Here is a 15665-nt window from a genome sequence, read left to right as displayed (position 1 = left end):
TTGTTCGAATATATAAATAACTGTCTAAACCTAGTATGAATATAAAAAAACAAGTAGTTAGGAGTAAGTTGGAAATATATGTTCCTTGCAAAATGTTGTTTAAATAATCAATTTTTAAGACAAATGCTGGTTTTGATGCATCAGCAAACATATGGGGCCAAACTATTGTGTATTTTTTCATGCTGACTTAAGGTGGATTGAACTCTTAACACATTCACTACATACATACGAGCTGGTCTCTCTATTCATTTCTCTGAAAAAGGAAATGACATATCATGAAAAACAACAACAACAGAAAAAAACACAGCATTATAACAACATTTTGTCTATCAACAACATCTATAGAACAATAATTGTAAACGCAATTGCATGATTCTGTAAAGATCAAGCGTTAAACATACCTTAGTTGATTGTAAATGTGACAATTACATGAAGGTCGTAAATCTTAAGCATGATCTCTTCAAATATAATGCACACATAAACATTAACATTTAATGTGTTTATGAAAATCGCATTTCTTCAAACACAGATTTCAAATATCTACTTTTGTTTTCTCAAATTCCCATTTATCACTGTCTATCACATTTTCAAGTAAATGCTATTACCATTTTGAAGGAAAACGCGTGTTAGGACTATTCAATTGCCTATCAAAATATAATGTTACAGTTTCTCGTACAAAGCAGAAAATGTTATGATCTCTTGACAGCAAGAGATAAAAAGTATAGATAAAGATATATTATGTACTTAGTAACTTTTTTTTATTTCCGAAGAATTTCTGTCTACACATGTGAATACTTTAAAATTTCTAGATAATGAGGCTTTTAAAAACAAATGGTCATTTCAAAAATTAAGTGTAATGGTGTCCATTAAATCTCTTCGTTTTCGACCCATAGAGTATTGTATAAAATATGATACTTTCATATAATCATAATATTAAAACTCTTTTGGGTAAAGTAAAGTGTATAAAAGTGGCTCCTTGTTTTAATGACCATACAAGGTAAGTCATATAAATACTAGTTAAGTGGTATCTTGAGAGAATAACATGTGTGAAAGTATCTTCAATAGATTGTTAAGTTTCATTTTATAAGTGTACATAAATAAGAATTGCTTCAACAAACAACGAATATTTGAAATGGTTTGCAAATCATCTTGATCAATATGATCGATGGACACATCGACAGCACATATCACAGCACACGTAGAACTATGACACTGCTTAATAATGCATTGTAGTATGAATTAATTTGAAACCTCTTCGTGCCAACCATCATTCAGCTCAAATATGTCTATATCTATTAAACATAGGTTTAATAATGATCAATTATAAATCAATGCTTAATGGAGCTAATTGGACTTAAATCTGTACGGATTACTCATACATTTAATCTGACGGTTAAACGGTCACACGCATTATATTAATAAGTAATTTGTAAATGTTAGATTACAAAAAGAATTGTTTCACCATTTTCACCATCAAACATTTTGAAGATCACATAGTGAAATATAAAAAATCTTGCAAATCAGCAAAACTACATTGCGAAAAAAATGTTCGATAGTTTCGTTTTCATTCTTACAACAGGTACTAAGAGGATTATCATTATATTTAATTTTATGTAAATAATAGTTAGTGCCAATTATTCTATAAAAGAATCCTAATTTGAACCACTATCCTTGAATGCTTTTGTTATTTCAATGGCATTTCGTAAACTTCTTTCCATTTACTTTCTTCAAAATGTGTAGATCAAGCTTTTGCATCCAGCGTTGCTTACTTGTTGATTGTGTTGTTATTAGTATTCAATAATTGGTAAGTCTGTTTTGATCCCTCATTGTTTATAATTATGTTTTTTAAATAAGGAGGCAATTTTAGTCCAACAAGTTTTTTTTTACGTCATTCATACTAAATTGAATATCTGTCATCATTTTCATTTATCATATTTCTAATTCCATGAAATATTAAAAAGTTTGCAATTAAGCCTGAATATGTTATTAAAATCTTCTTATGAAAAAAAGACACCGTGAGAATCAAACATAATATCTCCGATATAATATACACGGCTTGTAAAGCCATGAATTAAGAAATGTGTACTTTCAATTTATGTTATAAAACAATGTTAGTTCTGTAAAAGATTCGTTATTTATAGGATACTTATCTATATATATAGATAAACATAAAGTGTCTTTTCCAAAAACGTTTGAAGTGCTTTTGAAATTTTATCTATGTATGTTTTCCACAGTGATATAATTCTTGCATATCAAATCCATTTATAATTATGTTTTTTCTAACAGGCATCGCTAGTCATTCTTTGAACCAGCTTATCTTTAATGGCCATTATAAAAAGTATTAAATTTAACATTTTTTAAACCTCCCTCTTAATAGGTCCTTTACCATAACAGTATTTTTATTTGGTAATATTTCCTTGCCATATAAATCATAAAACATATTATTAAGTTTATTTATCAGAGTCCTGAAGTGGTGACGGTAGGCTATAAAAAAGATAGTTTCAATTTGAAATAAAAAGAATTTTGATAATTGCGATTTTTTCCTTACTGGGAGTGAGAATACTCATTTTCCAATGATTTATTAAATTTTGAATCTTGATTAATTTATCTTTCATATAGTTAATATGTATCTTTTGTTTTGAATTTACATCAAAGTAATGCCTATCATTTATAAATTATCATCATAATTTCCATCGCGTTTTTCTACTATTTGATGAGTATTTATTATTTCCTATCCAAATTACTTTTTGTTTATCAAAGTTGTCATTAAGTCCCGATAGATGAGCAAATTTCGATAACACATCGACGTTGCCTGATTTAAGGAATTGCTTGACCCGTCCAGTATTAAAGTTGTATTCATCCGCAAATTGAGATTACTTATGTTCTAAGATTATTTATCTTATATACTTTAATTTTCGTTACAATTTTCTTATCTTAAGAGAAAGAATTTCAGCACATAAAATAAAGACATGTGGGCAAGGAAAGCGGGTCTTCCTGTCTGTAGCCTCTACCTATTGTTACAAAATTTTGACAGGAACCCACATTGACTTACAGCAGACTGTGCAGACCATCGTTTTATAGAAATTCCAAAATTAAAAATAAGACAAGGTTTTTTGAACAAATGACCAGGAACAAAGAATCAAAAAGCTTTTTTCAAAATCAATTAAAAAGAAGAAGGGACCAGGGATATATTTTTCTTCCGTATAAGGCATAATGTCGTATATAAGTCTCGTATTTTCTCCAATATATCTACCCTTAATAAAATCCGTTTTGATCTTTTGTTAATTAATTTGTTCAAAAAAAAATTTTTTTATATTATATTTGCACACAAGTTGCATTCTGGAAGTTGTTTACGTGAGATCGTTAGCGTTTCGAGAACAGTTGGCGCCCGGCCTGAAGGACAATAAATCAGTCCTGGGCTTGAGTCGTTGAACGTTCCCGACCTCCGGCGTGGCCCTGCAAGACATTACAGTCATTTGGAATCGTTTCCTCATCTTGGCGACAACGCGTACATGACAAATCGATAACTTAAGTACACGATTATGAGGTCACCGTACAGGTGTATCGTTTAGCGAAACTATGTAATTTTAATAATGACTTGATAAAATAGGACTGAATAGTGCAAGTTTTGCAAAAAGGTGATTCGCTTAGCAGACTTTTGAGTAGTTTAAATCGAGCCTCTAAGGTGCTCATTGAATGCAATAATGTGCTGTGACAGAGTAAACACGCTTAACAAGAAAGCGGAAGATTAGAATGTACCATTATGAAATTAGAAAATAATTTAAAAGTAAAGATGTCACAATTCATTATCGAATGAAAATACATTGCTATAAACAGATACATTATAAACAATTCTGTAGTTATTATGAAGGGACTTGATAACTATTGGAAGGAAGTACGATCTTTGCTGACAGTTTACAGTTTCCGTTTAGATAGGAAAACAACATATTTGTCAATATGCACACTTTACATCCACAATTAATTCTGTAAAAGTTTAATGAACACAACTTCTGAAAATTATAAATTTTTCCCGTTTTAAAAAAGAGTATCTTAAATATGAATCATCATTGATCAATTTGAATCACCATGGTAATGCTTGTTTCAAGCTTGTTTAATGAATAATATACAATCATGGTAGAATACTACATCATCGCGCACCTGCAAAATGCTCTTATTCGGACTGTTTTTTTTCGACTCGAAGATAAAATATTTTTATTTTATTCTAAGAAACCGTTAGAGCATAATTATGTAGAATATCAAAAATAATGTAGCGCACCAAAGATTGGCTTTAGTACTTGATCTTATTTAAAAAGGGGCGTCCGTGGCCGAGTGGTTAAGGTCGTTGACTTCAAACCACTTGCCCCTCACCGCTGTAGGTTCGAATCCCGATAGGTACTTTGGATTCTTTAATGTGAGGAAGCTATCCAGCTGGCTAACGGAACGTCGGTGGTTCTACTCAGGTGCCCGTTCGTGCCTGAAATAATACACCGGTAAAGCTGGAACGTCGCCATATGACCTATACTGTGGCGATGTGACGTAAAACCCAATCAAACAAAGTACTTTATATATTAATTTAAAAAAAGTTTTGAGTTATACTGTCTGGCCCGAAAACGTAATAAAATTTGTTTGTGAGTCCATAAGGTAGCATTTAGGAAAATAAACTTTATCCCCTTTTCAGGACTAAACTAAGCAGTAAAACTTTAAACGTTTTTAAAATTATATCTTATACCAAATATGTTCATATATGACGTGAGATTAAAAATATGAAATGCAAAATCAATAAAGAAGGGCGGCATTCAATGAACGCATCCCCAAAGACAGGACCACTGGCAAGGAGCCCAACAAAGACATCCCTTTCCTCCCCTACACCCCCCCCCCCCCAAAAAAGATATATAAATAAAAAAAATAAATTAATAAGAATGGTTTACGATGGTTATGTCAAATTTATGTCTTTTATAATAGATTTCGTTTAATATAGGAATATTCACGCTGATAATCTTTTACCCTAAAAATCCTGGCTTCTATACAAAAACATAACAGATTGAGTTAGGCAATCCTTAAAAAATGTTTGTTTTCAGTAACGCGAACGGCTCACGAACAGAATTTGATTTTAACTTGAAATATGTCACCATTAATTTGAACATCACTGACTGTGATGGAAGTAAACAGGGGTCAGCTCCAGGACAATTGAAAGATGCTTTCGCTTTCTATGTGTTGATGTCTACTTAGGTTTCAGCAGGAAGGATACAACCAAATAAAATTCAATTAGATAAGCCAAGGTTTAACGGTATTAATAAAGATGAATATTAAAGCTGTAAAAATAATTGAAAGTCTCTGTTGGTGCTTTTTTGTATTTATATCAAAGTGTTACAAACTTTACATTCATATTTTATGTTTCAATATTTTAAAAAAATGTTGTGTTTTTTTTTGCACCTATACAATCTGCAGATATTTAAAAAATATAATGATCTCTTTACACGTTATTTTGTTTCAACTTTTTGTTTTAATCATAAATAAATTTAATGTCAGAAATACAACTTAAACAGTTAAATTTAAAAAACATGTTTCGTGCTTTTGATTAAGAAATGTATTTAAATAGTCTTTCAATAGTTAATTATGTAGTTCGTTAAAAAAAAAGAGTTTTATAAACGCTCGTCCTGAAATCTGAAAATATCTTTAAAAAGTAGTTTTTAGTATTTGCATTTAATCCTTACAGTTTTGAGTCTAGTAAAGTCTAAGCAAATTTTTTTCAATAAGAAATGAATGCATATCTCTTAATAATTACTTATAATGCGTGTAAACATTAACTTATTCTTGGGTGTTTGGAAATTGTTTTTGAAGAATAATTATATACATATATAAAAGCTCACTTTATTGTGTTACATCTTTAATTATCTTATTATACAAGGATCTTTAATTTTTCTCTGTGTATAACCAAGAGGTATCTGTAATCGGGTAAAACCTATATTCCATTAGTAAAGCTGGTGTCCATTTGTGTAAGAAACAAAAGTTAACTTTGTTTATCATGTTGTCTTCATGTCAATACTGTATAACAGAAGATACATAAGCCTAGATCGTATGTGATTAAAAATCTTCATACATGTTTGATCCATTTTGTTAAAATTGATTAAAAAGTAACTACTTTACACACTTTTGAATAAGATGCCAATATGTATGTATTTACTTCATAATTTTATAAAGTTTTAGTTTGCTTAGTTTTGAAATAATATGTTTATTGATATACGGCGTTTCTTTAATTATGTTTCAGTTTGCACAGAATCTTTTAGATGGTTGGATGAAAACCAACATAATTTACCGCCTTAATTTTATGAAGGACACTAAAACAAAGTCGAAAAATTGATTTCTTATCGATGGAAATGCCATTTTCGTTTAAACTGTTTACAGAATGAAAGAGTTCTGATAGTTATTATAAGGGGAAGTGAATACTGTTATGGTTAGTACATTTATTTAACAGTTTTCACTCCCTTTAAACAAAAAACAAAGTGTACAATTTACATCACAATTCATTCGGTAAAAGTTTAATGAACACACATAGTTTCAAAATTATATAAAGTTCCCGTTTTAAATAAGAATGGTTTAAATCTGAATAATCATAGGTCAATTTAAATTACCGTGGACAAGTTGATCTCAAGCCTTTTTCTCGACTGTGTACTTTTGAAAAATTAAGACCACTCGTAAATAGGCAATTATGGTCATGGTTGATTTTATGTATAATTTTTCAATCTTGACATCTTATGTAGCCGATTTAACCGATTTATGGCGCGCAACCCCCCCCCCTCTTATACAAAGTATGCTCCTGTATGACGAGCCAGAATAAAACGTTATCCTTGTCACGTGGAATTCTAGAAATTGACAGTTACACAGAAATGATCATACAAATATAGATATGAAATTGCAGCTTTACGACATTACAAAATTACTCGATAGATGAATTTAAAGGATTTTAAGAACAGTTCTTTATATAGCGTCTACTTGGTCTGTCAGTTGCAGTTAAAAGAGGTTGGTGTGGTTGAAAAAGTTGGCCCAAAGCCTCCTTTTATAACACGTTTAATAGTTTTGGTAGAGATCACCTACAAATTACGATAAATTACAATGACCCATTTTCTTACGTAGTTTACTTACGTAAACCGGGCTTGCTAATACATAGTCGCACAAAAGTTTTTAAATTTGCTATTAATATAAGTTTCTGCAATCAAACTAAATAACGAATTTAGAATTGAGTGAAATATGTCCGCAATTTATAATAGTGATTGTTCTTTTTTGAATAAATAAAGACAAAGAAACTCCCAAAACAGCAGAACTGATAATGGTGCAGACTTGGTTTGAATGAACCTGTTCATGGACTAGAAAGGCAATCTACCGTCCACGTCCTATAGCACCGGTTTAAAAAAAGAACAAATAAATTATTTCAAATGACTACTTTTTGTCTTGCAAGTTTTAACTGGGAAATATATACCCTATATGATGTTGCATGAGGTAAATCTCAATCTATATATGGTAGGTTTACGCTGTTAAAGTAAAATTCATCTCTTTTACAATAGATTTTATTTAATATTATAGTAATATCAACAATAATAATTTAGAATCCTAAATTTCCCGTTTTCTATACAAAACATAAAAAATTGAGTTAGCTCTAATGACGCTTGAAATTTGGGAACAGTTTCTTGTTAATAGAGTGTCTCCTCAAGAATGTCAATGAGTTGAATGCAAATCGAACCACTGATAATGAATTGGAACATCAGACTATGTTTTATAATGGGAAGCTTATTGAGTGTTAATGCTCGACTAAAAATTTATAAACAATCTCTTATGTTAAGGGTAACAAGTAATGCAAGTAACTTATTACCCTTTAACTATCTAAATAATGTTGTGTGTTTTTATTTGAATATCATAAAATGTCAAGGTTACATTTATATATTTAGCTATAAAGAATATTTAAGATTGTATAGACCTTTTCACGACGCGGTCCGTCGCTTTGAAAAATCGATCGGAAGTAGTATTTTCATGCGCATGCACAACTGAGTAGGGCAAAAGAAAAGCATAAAATAGTAGAAGTTCATAGATGCCTTTATAGCTTTGTGGCCAAGTTTGCCATAAAAATGCACGGAGAAGATGATTGTTTCAGAATTCCCCCTTACGACCAAGGACCTGACATTGACATTTACATTGTTGTAAAAATGTGGCAATATATATTTTGGCAAAAACAGGTCAACATAATTGTTGTTGAAACAGATCATATTATAACAATAATTTTAATAGCATATGAAATCGAAGTCAATCATCTTTCTGAAAAATCAGAACACGTGATAATGCATTTTAAGTTTTCAGTTTACCTATTTTACACTTTATCCGATTGATGCCAAACAGAAAAATGTTAAGTCACATAAATATATTAACATATTTTTCAAAATATTGAGAAATTAAAATGGGTAGTAGGTACATGTAGTTAAATAACAGTACACGTTTTACCATCCGGTTCCTCGTTACAGGTGTAAGTGCACGTCACACTATTTGTCACTTCATAAAATCAATAAACATTGATGAGATTGGTATATGTAAAAGTAACTTAAATTACAATTTTCATAATTTTACGTTATTAACTATATTACAATATTAAAACGTCACGGTTGAATGATATTGTAAATTAGCTGAAAATAAACAACCGGTCACGTGCCAATCTATTTGACACTTAACGCCTTGCCAATCCACCTATTAAAGGAAGTGTACAATACAAAATGTGCAATATAATGTAATACAGTGGTAATAAAATTTAATCTTAACACCCTGCTGTTTAAATTAAATTTCTGATGGAAAAGTCGTATGATATCTTAAACGAAGGACTTTTATACATGTGCTATTTTCATTGAATGATTAGTTCCTCATAAGTTCGTATATCGGTTATAGATGTAATTCACGTTTTAAGAACTAACTAACTGTTATAAGTCATCCCAAAATTACTGTTTTCGGGGTGACATAACTTGAAATCACATCTATTAAAGCCTTAAAGTTTAAATATGATGAACTGTAGTCATCATTATTGCATTTTTGCTCTACACAGGATGCGTATGCGCGAAATGCAACATTCGTTAATATAGAACAATCGTATTGTAAAAAAGGACTATAAGCAATATAACAAGCATATGACGGATTAATTACATAGCACAATTCATTTTCGAGGGGAAAATCTGCTATTGATAATTTATATTAACCGTTTATAAATTAGTTATAAAAGAAAATGGGCAATATTATAAAAGATAAAACCCGATATGTAATTATTGTCTTTTTACCCTAGGACTAAAATATTACAAGGACACAATAATGTTGCTATAAAAATCCTCGACTTGTTTGCAATGTTCAACAATACATAGTGTATGTCGTAATGAATAAATCTCATTTTCCCAAATTCATTTCTCAATCCATATCTGTCAACGGGTTTAATATAATTATATTGAATTTGATAAAGTAATAACAAGTAAATTATTAATCATGCCATTCTATTAGGGTGATACGTTATGGCAAATTCGCTTGTAGCACGTCGAGGGAAAGCTCTATAGTAATATAATGATTTAATAAATTGCCTTATCGGAGCATTATTTTGTTTCAATTAAACTTGTTGTTTACAGTCATATAACTTGGAAAGTGTTAGTATTATTTTCGACAGACAGTAGTTAAAAAGACACACCACTTTGTATTATTAAATTTGTACTTTTAACCTATATACATGTATTTGTTTGTTTCCCTTTCCCTTGCGGGACAAAATGTACATAATTGTAGGTCAATTACCTTATGAAAAACATGAACCCCTAGATTCCAAACGTCAAACTGTCGTTTTTATAAGACTTTGTGGCCTTTAATGATTCTATTTCACAAAGAAGATGGAAAGTTGGCGTTGATGTGATTATTTTAGTAAAGTCTTATAAAATCAATAGACCAGGGTGAATAACACTCAAATGCCAACAATGTTTTAGGCTTCCTTTCATCATTATCATTTTGCAATACACTCATGTGATTTATGCGTATATTGGGAAATACCATCATTGTAAAGCATTTATTTAATATATATATCGTACATATTTAAGTTTGTGACACTTGTTTTGCTTCTTTCTGTTTGCTTGTGAACTTAATTGCAATACCAAGGAATGTACGTTATTACTTTTGGGACATGCAAATGTTTCGTTTTCAAATATATCATGATATATCATCCATTCTAAAAATGTCTTTTAAATGTGTATAGATGTTGTAGTAATTAATGAAAATTATCTTTTATTTCGCGCAAGATTTTCATAAAAATACAAACCTTTCAAGAAACGCTTGAGCTCTCCTGAGCAATGCAACTAGTAACAGAACAAACAAAACAAATAAAATCAAATATGAATAAGAAGACTAGCTTTGAACATCCATTTATGTATAGTGTCACATCTCAGGGAAATTATAAGTTATTATGTATTTCATAATCATGTATATTTATAATGAAAGCATGTAGTTCATGTGACTTCAACAAGTATCATAATAAATGTACACAAACATTTAGAAAGCTATAGCCTGTAATAAATGAATTATCATACTATTTCCTCTTTTAAAATCTTTAAACTTTTATTCATTTCATGTATATATAGTCGCATGTTAAGATCTAATGATAAACCCATATGGTTTACTTTAGTGTATGCTATTTTCTTAAGTTTCTCTTGCACATGAAGCCATAACTAAACAATACGTTGGCCCTTCATATGACATCTTTCTATTCTAACAAATAATACCAATGTCAGCAATTTACCTTTTCGAACACCTACCAAAAACACCGTTTTCCGGTACGTTTCAGATTTAGCTCTGTGGAACCAATCTCCACACAGTGATCTCCCCTTAATTCTTCGGCGTAGATCTCTGCCACCAAGGTCCCGATATATCAGAATTTCTGATATACTATATTTTTTCAAAAATTGTTTTGTCTACTGCTTTTATCTATCAGATAAGTTTTCTCTCATTTATTTAACAATGTTTATGAATAAATAAATAAATAATATGAATATTTAGAAATAATTTTAAAAATTATGAGATTATTTTCTACCGAGACGATATTTTGATATTTTATATTTTTTAGCTTTTGAATTTATTTTTCGTTATTTTGTATACTTTCGATAATTTTTTGATAAACTATATCGAACGTAGGCACTAAAAGTTAAAAATAAAACAGAAAGAGAAAAATAACGTTAGATTTTCTTTGTAACGGTCGATATTTACATTTGAATTTCGACGTTACGTCATGTGACTTTCATCATCATGTGACGTCTTTGAAGGCAGTGATTACAATTCTGCCAACGTAGGTAATCACTGTGAGGAGTTTGCTGTGGAATTACACCAAAAAAAGAACTTAACACAAGTATGTTATTTCTAATTTTCTATCATTATTTTACCGTTTAAGTTGAAAAAAATTGCTGTGTTTGAAAATTATCAATATTCCTTTTATATACTTTGCAAATCTTCAAAAAATAAATTGTTTACAATGAAAATCAATAAAATAAAAACAGTCGTAGTGGCATTTTCCATAATAAATAAATACATATAGAGATTTGTTCTGCGTAAACTTGTATATTTACTTTATTTTTGTATTGAATGTTTCATACAATGATATTTAATTATTTTCTTACAAGGAAATAATTGTTTTATTTCACTTTAATCTAAACTAGAACTATCACTAAATGTGATTAATACCCCCACAAGTCTGCTTCGGAAATGAGGATGTTACTAGTAACAGAATACCTTGTTAAAGGATTGAAACATAGAGTTATGGTTGTGGGCAATTAAAGATAATTGTGGTTCATGTATGTTGCAAATTTCCTTTCAATGTGGTTGGCCATTGATGAAGTTTAATTGAATTAACTCTGTAATAAGTCCAGAAAGACAAAGAAAAAAGAACAAAGGGCAATAATCTTATAAATACTGAAGATAGAAGTTATAGTTCTTGTGCACTGCACTTCCTCTTATTGTGCTTGACCATTGTATGAAGTTGTTTGAATTCCAAACCAGTACTGTTTTAAGTTATGCTCCGGACAAGGAAAAGTATCAAAGGGCAGTAACTCTGTATTTTGTCAAAATGGAGTTATGGCTTTTGTGCACTGCACTTCCTTTTAATGTCCTTGACATCTGTATGAAGTTGTTCTGAATTCCAAACAGTAATTTTCAAGTTATGCTCTGGACAAGGAAAAGTAACAAAGGGCAGTAACTCTGTAATTAGTCAAGATGGAGTTATGGTTTTTATGCACTGCACTTCCTCTCAATGTGCTAAACCATTGTATGAAGTTATAATGAGTTCCAACAATAAGTCTTCAAGTTATGGTCCGGACAAAAGAAAGCAATGGAAAAGTAACAAAGGGCAATAACTCTGTAATTAGTCAAGATGGAGTTATGGTTCTTGTGCACTGTACTTCCCCTTATTGTGCTTGACCATTGTATGAAGTTGTTTTGAATTCCAACCTGTAGTTTTAAAGTCATGCTCTGGACAAGGAAAAGAAACAAAGGGCAGTAACTCTGTAATAAGTCAAAATGGAGTTATGGTTCTTATGCACTGCACTTTCTCTCAATGTGCTGGACCATTGTATGAAGTTATAATGAATTCCAACAATTAGTCTTCAAGTTATGGTCCGGAACAAAAGAAAGCAATGGAAAAGTAATAAAGGGCAATAACTCTGTAATTACTTTTAGATAGAGTTAATGGTTCTTATGCACTGCCACTTCCTCTTCAATGTGCTTGACCATTGTATGTAGTTATATTGAATTCCAACCATTAGTCTTCAAGTTATGGTCCGGACAAAAAAAAGAAGGCAATGGAAAAGCAACAAAGGGCAATAACTCTGTAATTACTTTAGATAGAGTTATGATTCTTGTGCACTGCACTTCCCCTTATTGTGTTTGACGATTGTTTGAAGTTGTTTTGAATTCCAAACCAGTAGTTTTCAAGTTATGCCACGGACAAGGAAATGTAACAAAGGGCAAATAACTCTGTAATTAGTCAAGATAGAGTTATGTTTTTTACGCACTGCAACTTCCTCTCTCAATGTGCTTGGACCATTGTATGTAGTTTATATTAAATTCCAACCATTAGTCTTCAAGTTATGCTCCGGACAAGGAAAATGCAACGGACAAAAAAAGCAATGGAAAGGCAACAAAGGGCAATAACTCTGTAATTACTTTAGACAGAGTAATGGTTCTTGTGCACTGCACTTCCCCTTATTGTGTTTGACAATTGTATGAAGTTGTTTTGAATTCCAACCAGTAGTTTTCAAGTTATGCCCCAGACAAGAAAAAGTAACAAAGGGCAATAACTCTGTAATTAGTCAAGATAGAGTTATGGTTCTTGTGCACTGCACTTCCTCTCAATGTGCTTGACCATTGTATGTAGTTAAATTGAATTCCAACCATTAGTTTTCAAGTTATGCTCCGGACAAGGAAAATGCAACGGACGTCTGGACCGACCGACCGATTGCCCGGCCGACCAACCGACCGACCGACCACCGGGTGACTCCTATATACCCCCCAAACTACGTTTTTGGGGGTATAAAAAGGCCAAAAACATATAGTTCAATATTCATTATTAGGTGAATTTCCAAGAGCTATGTACAGAATGTACCGGAAAACGGCGTTTAGCTAGGTTTCAAATTCGTGAATGTACCAAGGTACACAATAGTGGTCTTATTTGTACATGGATGCTTCAATATCAATATTTTGTTTTCATTTTTTTTCAACCAGAAACTGATCATTCTTATGGGAAGGTTTTAACGTATATTACCAAATAGTAAATAAGTATATGATGATTATCTTCTTACAAATACTTTTAAAATTAAGACATTGTTTCGATGTTTTGTAAGTACATGTAATTAAAAAAGAGGTCCAAAAGCTCGCATTGTAGAATGCATAATGCATAACGATTATGCATTTTACAGTATGTATACTCCTTTCAATTGTAAATCTAATCACGCACTTGAAGGAATGAATTGCTTAATTACTATCTCATTAGTCTATAATTATCATGAATTGGTTATAAATGGCTGTACTTTTAGGAATATCGGACTTTACATTGTTATCTCTGTCTAGACGAAGTTAATATCTCCTCAAATGAAGCAGCAATTTCAGAATGTAAATGAAACGCCTACCAAGACAGACATATAGGACATGACAAACCGCAAAGTTGTTAATGATAACGGGGCAAAGCAATAATGATTTTCAATGGGAAGTTAATTGACCATTATTGCTTTATTTACTAGTCTTTAGAGAACAACGCTTTATAATGATAAGGAATTGATTGGCGAGTTTGTTCCCTAAAATGATATTCCGAACATGATGTTAGGAAGTTACTGACACATTAAGCATTGATGAATGTTTATTAATTAAACCATTGACAGGATGTTTTAGTTTTGTTGTCCATGTTTGCCTCTCATCAATACAATCGATCAAATCGAGTTTGTGGTTTTACTTTTTTACTTTGTTCTTTACTTTGCACCAATCTGCAAACATTTCCAAAATAAAATAGATAAATACAGAATCCCTAAAGAAAGCCCAACACGGCAAAATTGAAAATGTTGCAGGCTCGGTTTGATTGAGCCTGTTCATGGACGGTACTGGAAAGTGCAAGTTACCGTCAACGCCCCCTAGCACCGACTTAAGCAGAATTCAACATTTAAACATGCAATGGTAAAATTTTGAATTAAGAAACATCCGCAGATGTGTTCATACGGCGGTTATCATGGAACCTTCAATGTGACACTTCCGTGCCATTCTATGAAAAGCGGCGTATGGTCCCCAAGTGATAAAAAGCGTGTGCCCTAAACGAGAAAACAATGGGCGGAACTAAATAAAATAGAATTTTGAAAGGGGATCAGAGGTTATGAAGCCTGCGTATCACAGATAAGACGTCAAAAGACAAATTTAAAAAGCAGGCAACATATCCTAAGGGTGATTCAACATTATTCAAGTAGGAATATTGGAACCAACCAACTAGAAAATGCCGAAAAGTTGAAACTAAAAATACCACAAGAACAACAATAATGTCGTGCTGAACGATCTTCAAGGATCGAAAATATAAAATCATTGATAAAATTTAAGGTAATGATGTGTTCATGAGACAATATTTATATACATGTCTGTGTATTTTAAAAAAAAATGTGTTTTTGTCAGGTCCAATTCCTTGTATCACTTCAGCACATTTTGGGTTAAAATTACGTCACCTTATATTTCAAAGCAAAATCTTATTAGGATAATGCTATTAATATAATAATATTAGTAAATTACTTCGTAAATACGTCAAACAAAGCCATTAGTCTGCTTTTTTTATTATGCTTTTTCATCAAACAAATGGATATGCTGGCAGAAAAATTGATTGTTTGACGTACAAATTCCAAATGGTTTGGTAAGATAACATACACTTATATGCTAATGAGAAACTAACACGATTCAATCACTGTCATTTTCATTAATTCTTGGTAACTATTTTTGTTGTTGTTGGGTTTTCCGTCGCACCAACACAGTATAGGTCATATGGCGACTTTCCTGCTTTACTCGTGGATTGTCAGGTTTTGGTTTCTTTTCTAAGAGTTTTATTGATATTCCGAGCTGTACATGTCATTATTTGTTAAGAGTTGCTGCACTCATTG

Source organism: Ruditapes philippinarum, unplaced genomic scaffold (assembly GCF_026571515.1).
Source record: "Ruditapes philippinarum isolate M1 unplaced genomic scaffold, ASM2657151v2 ctg6690_1_1_1_1, whole genome shotgun sequence".
Classification (NCBI taxonomy): domain Eukaryota; kingdom Metazoa; phylum Mollusca; class Bivalvia; order Venerida; family Veneridae; genus Ruditapes; species Ruditapes philippinarum.
The sequence above is the reverse complement of the archived record's forward strand: the minus strand, read 5'-3'. Positions refer to the sequence as shown.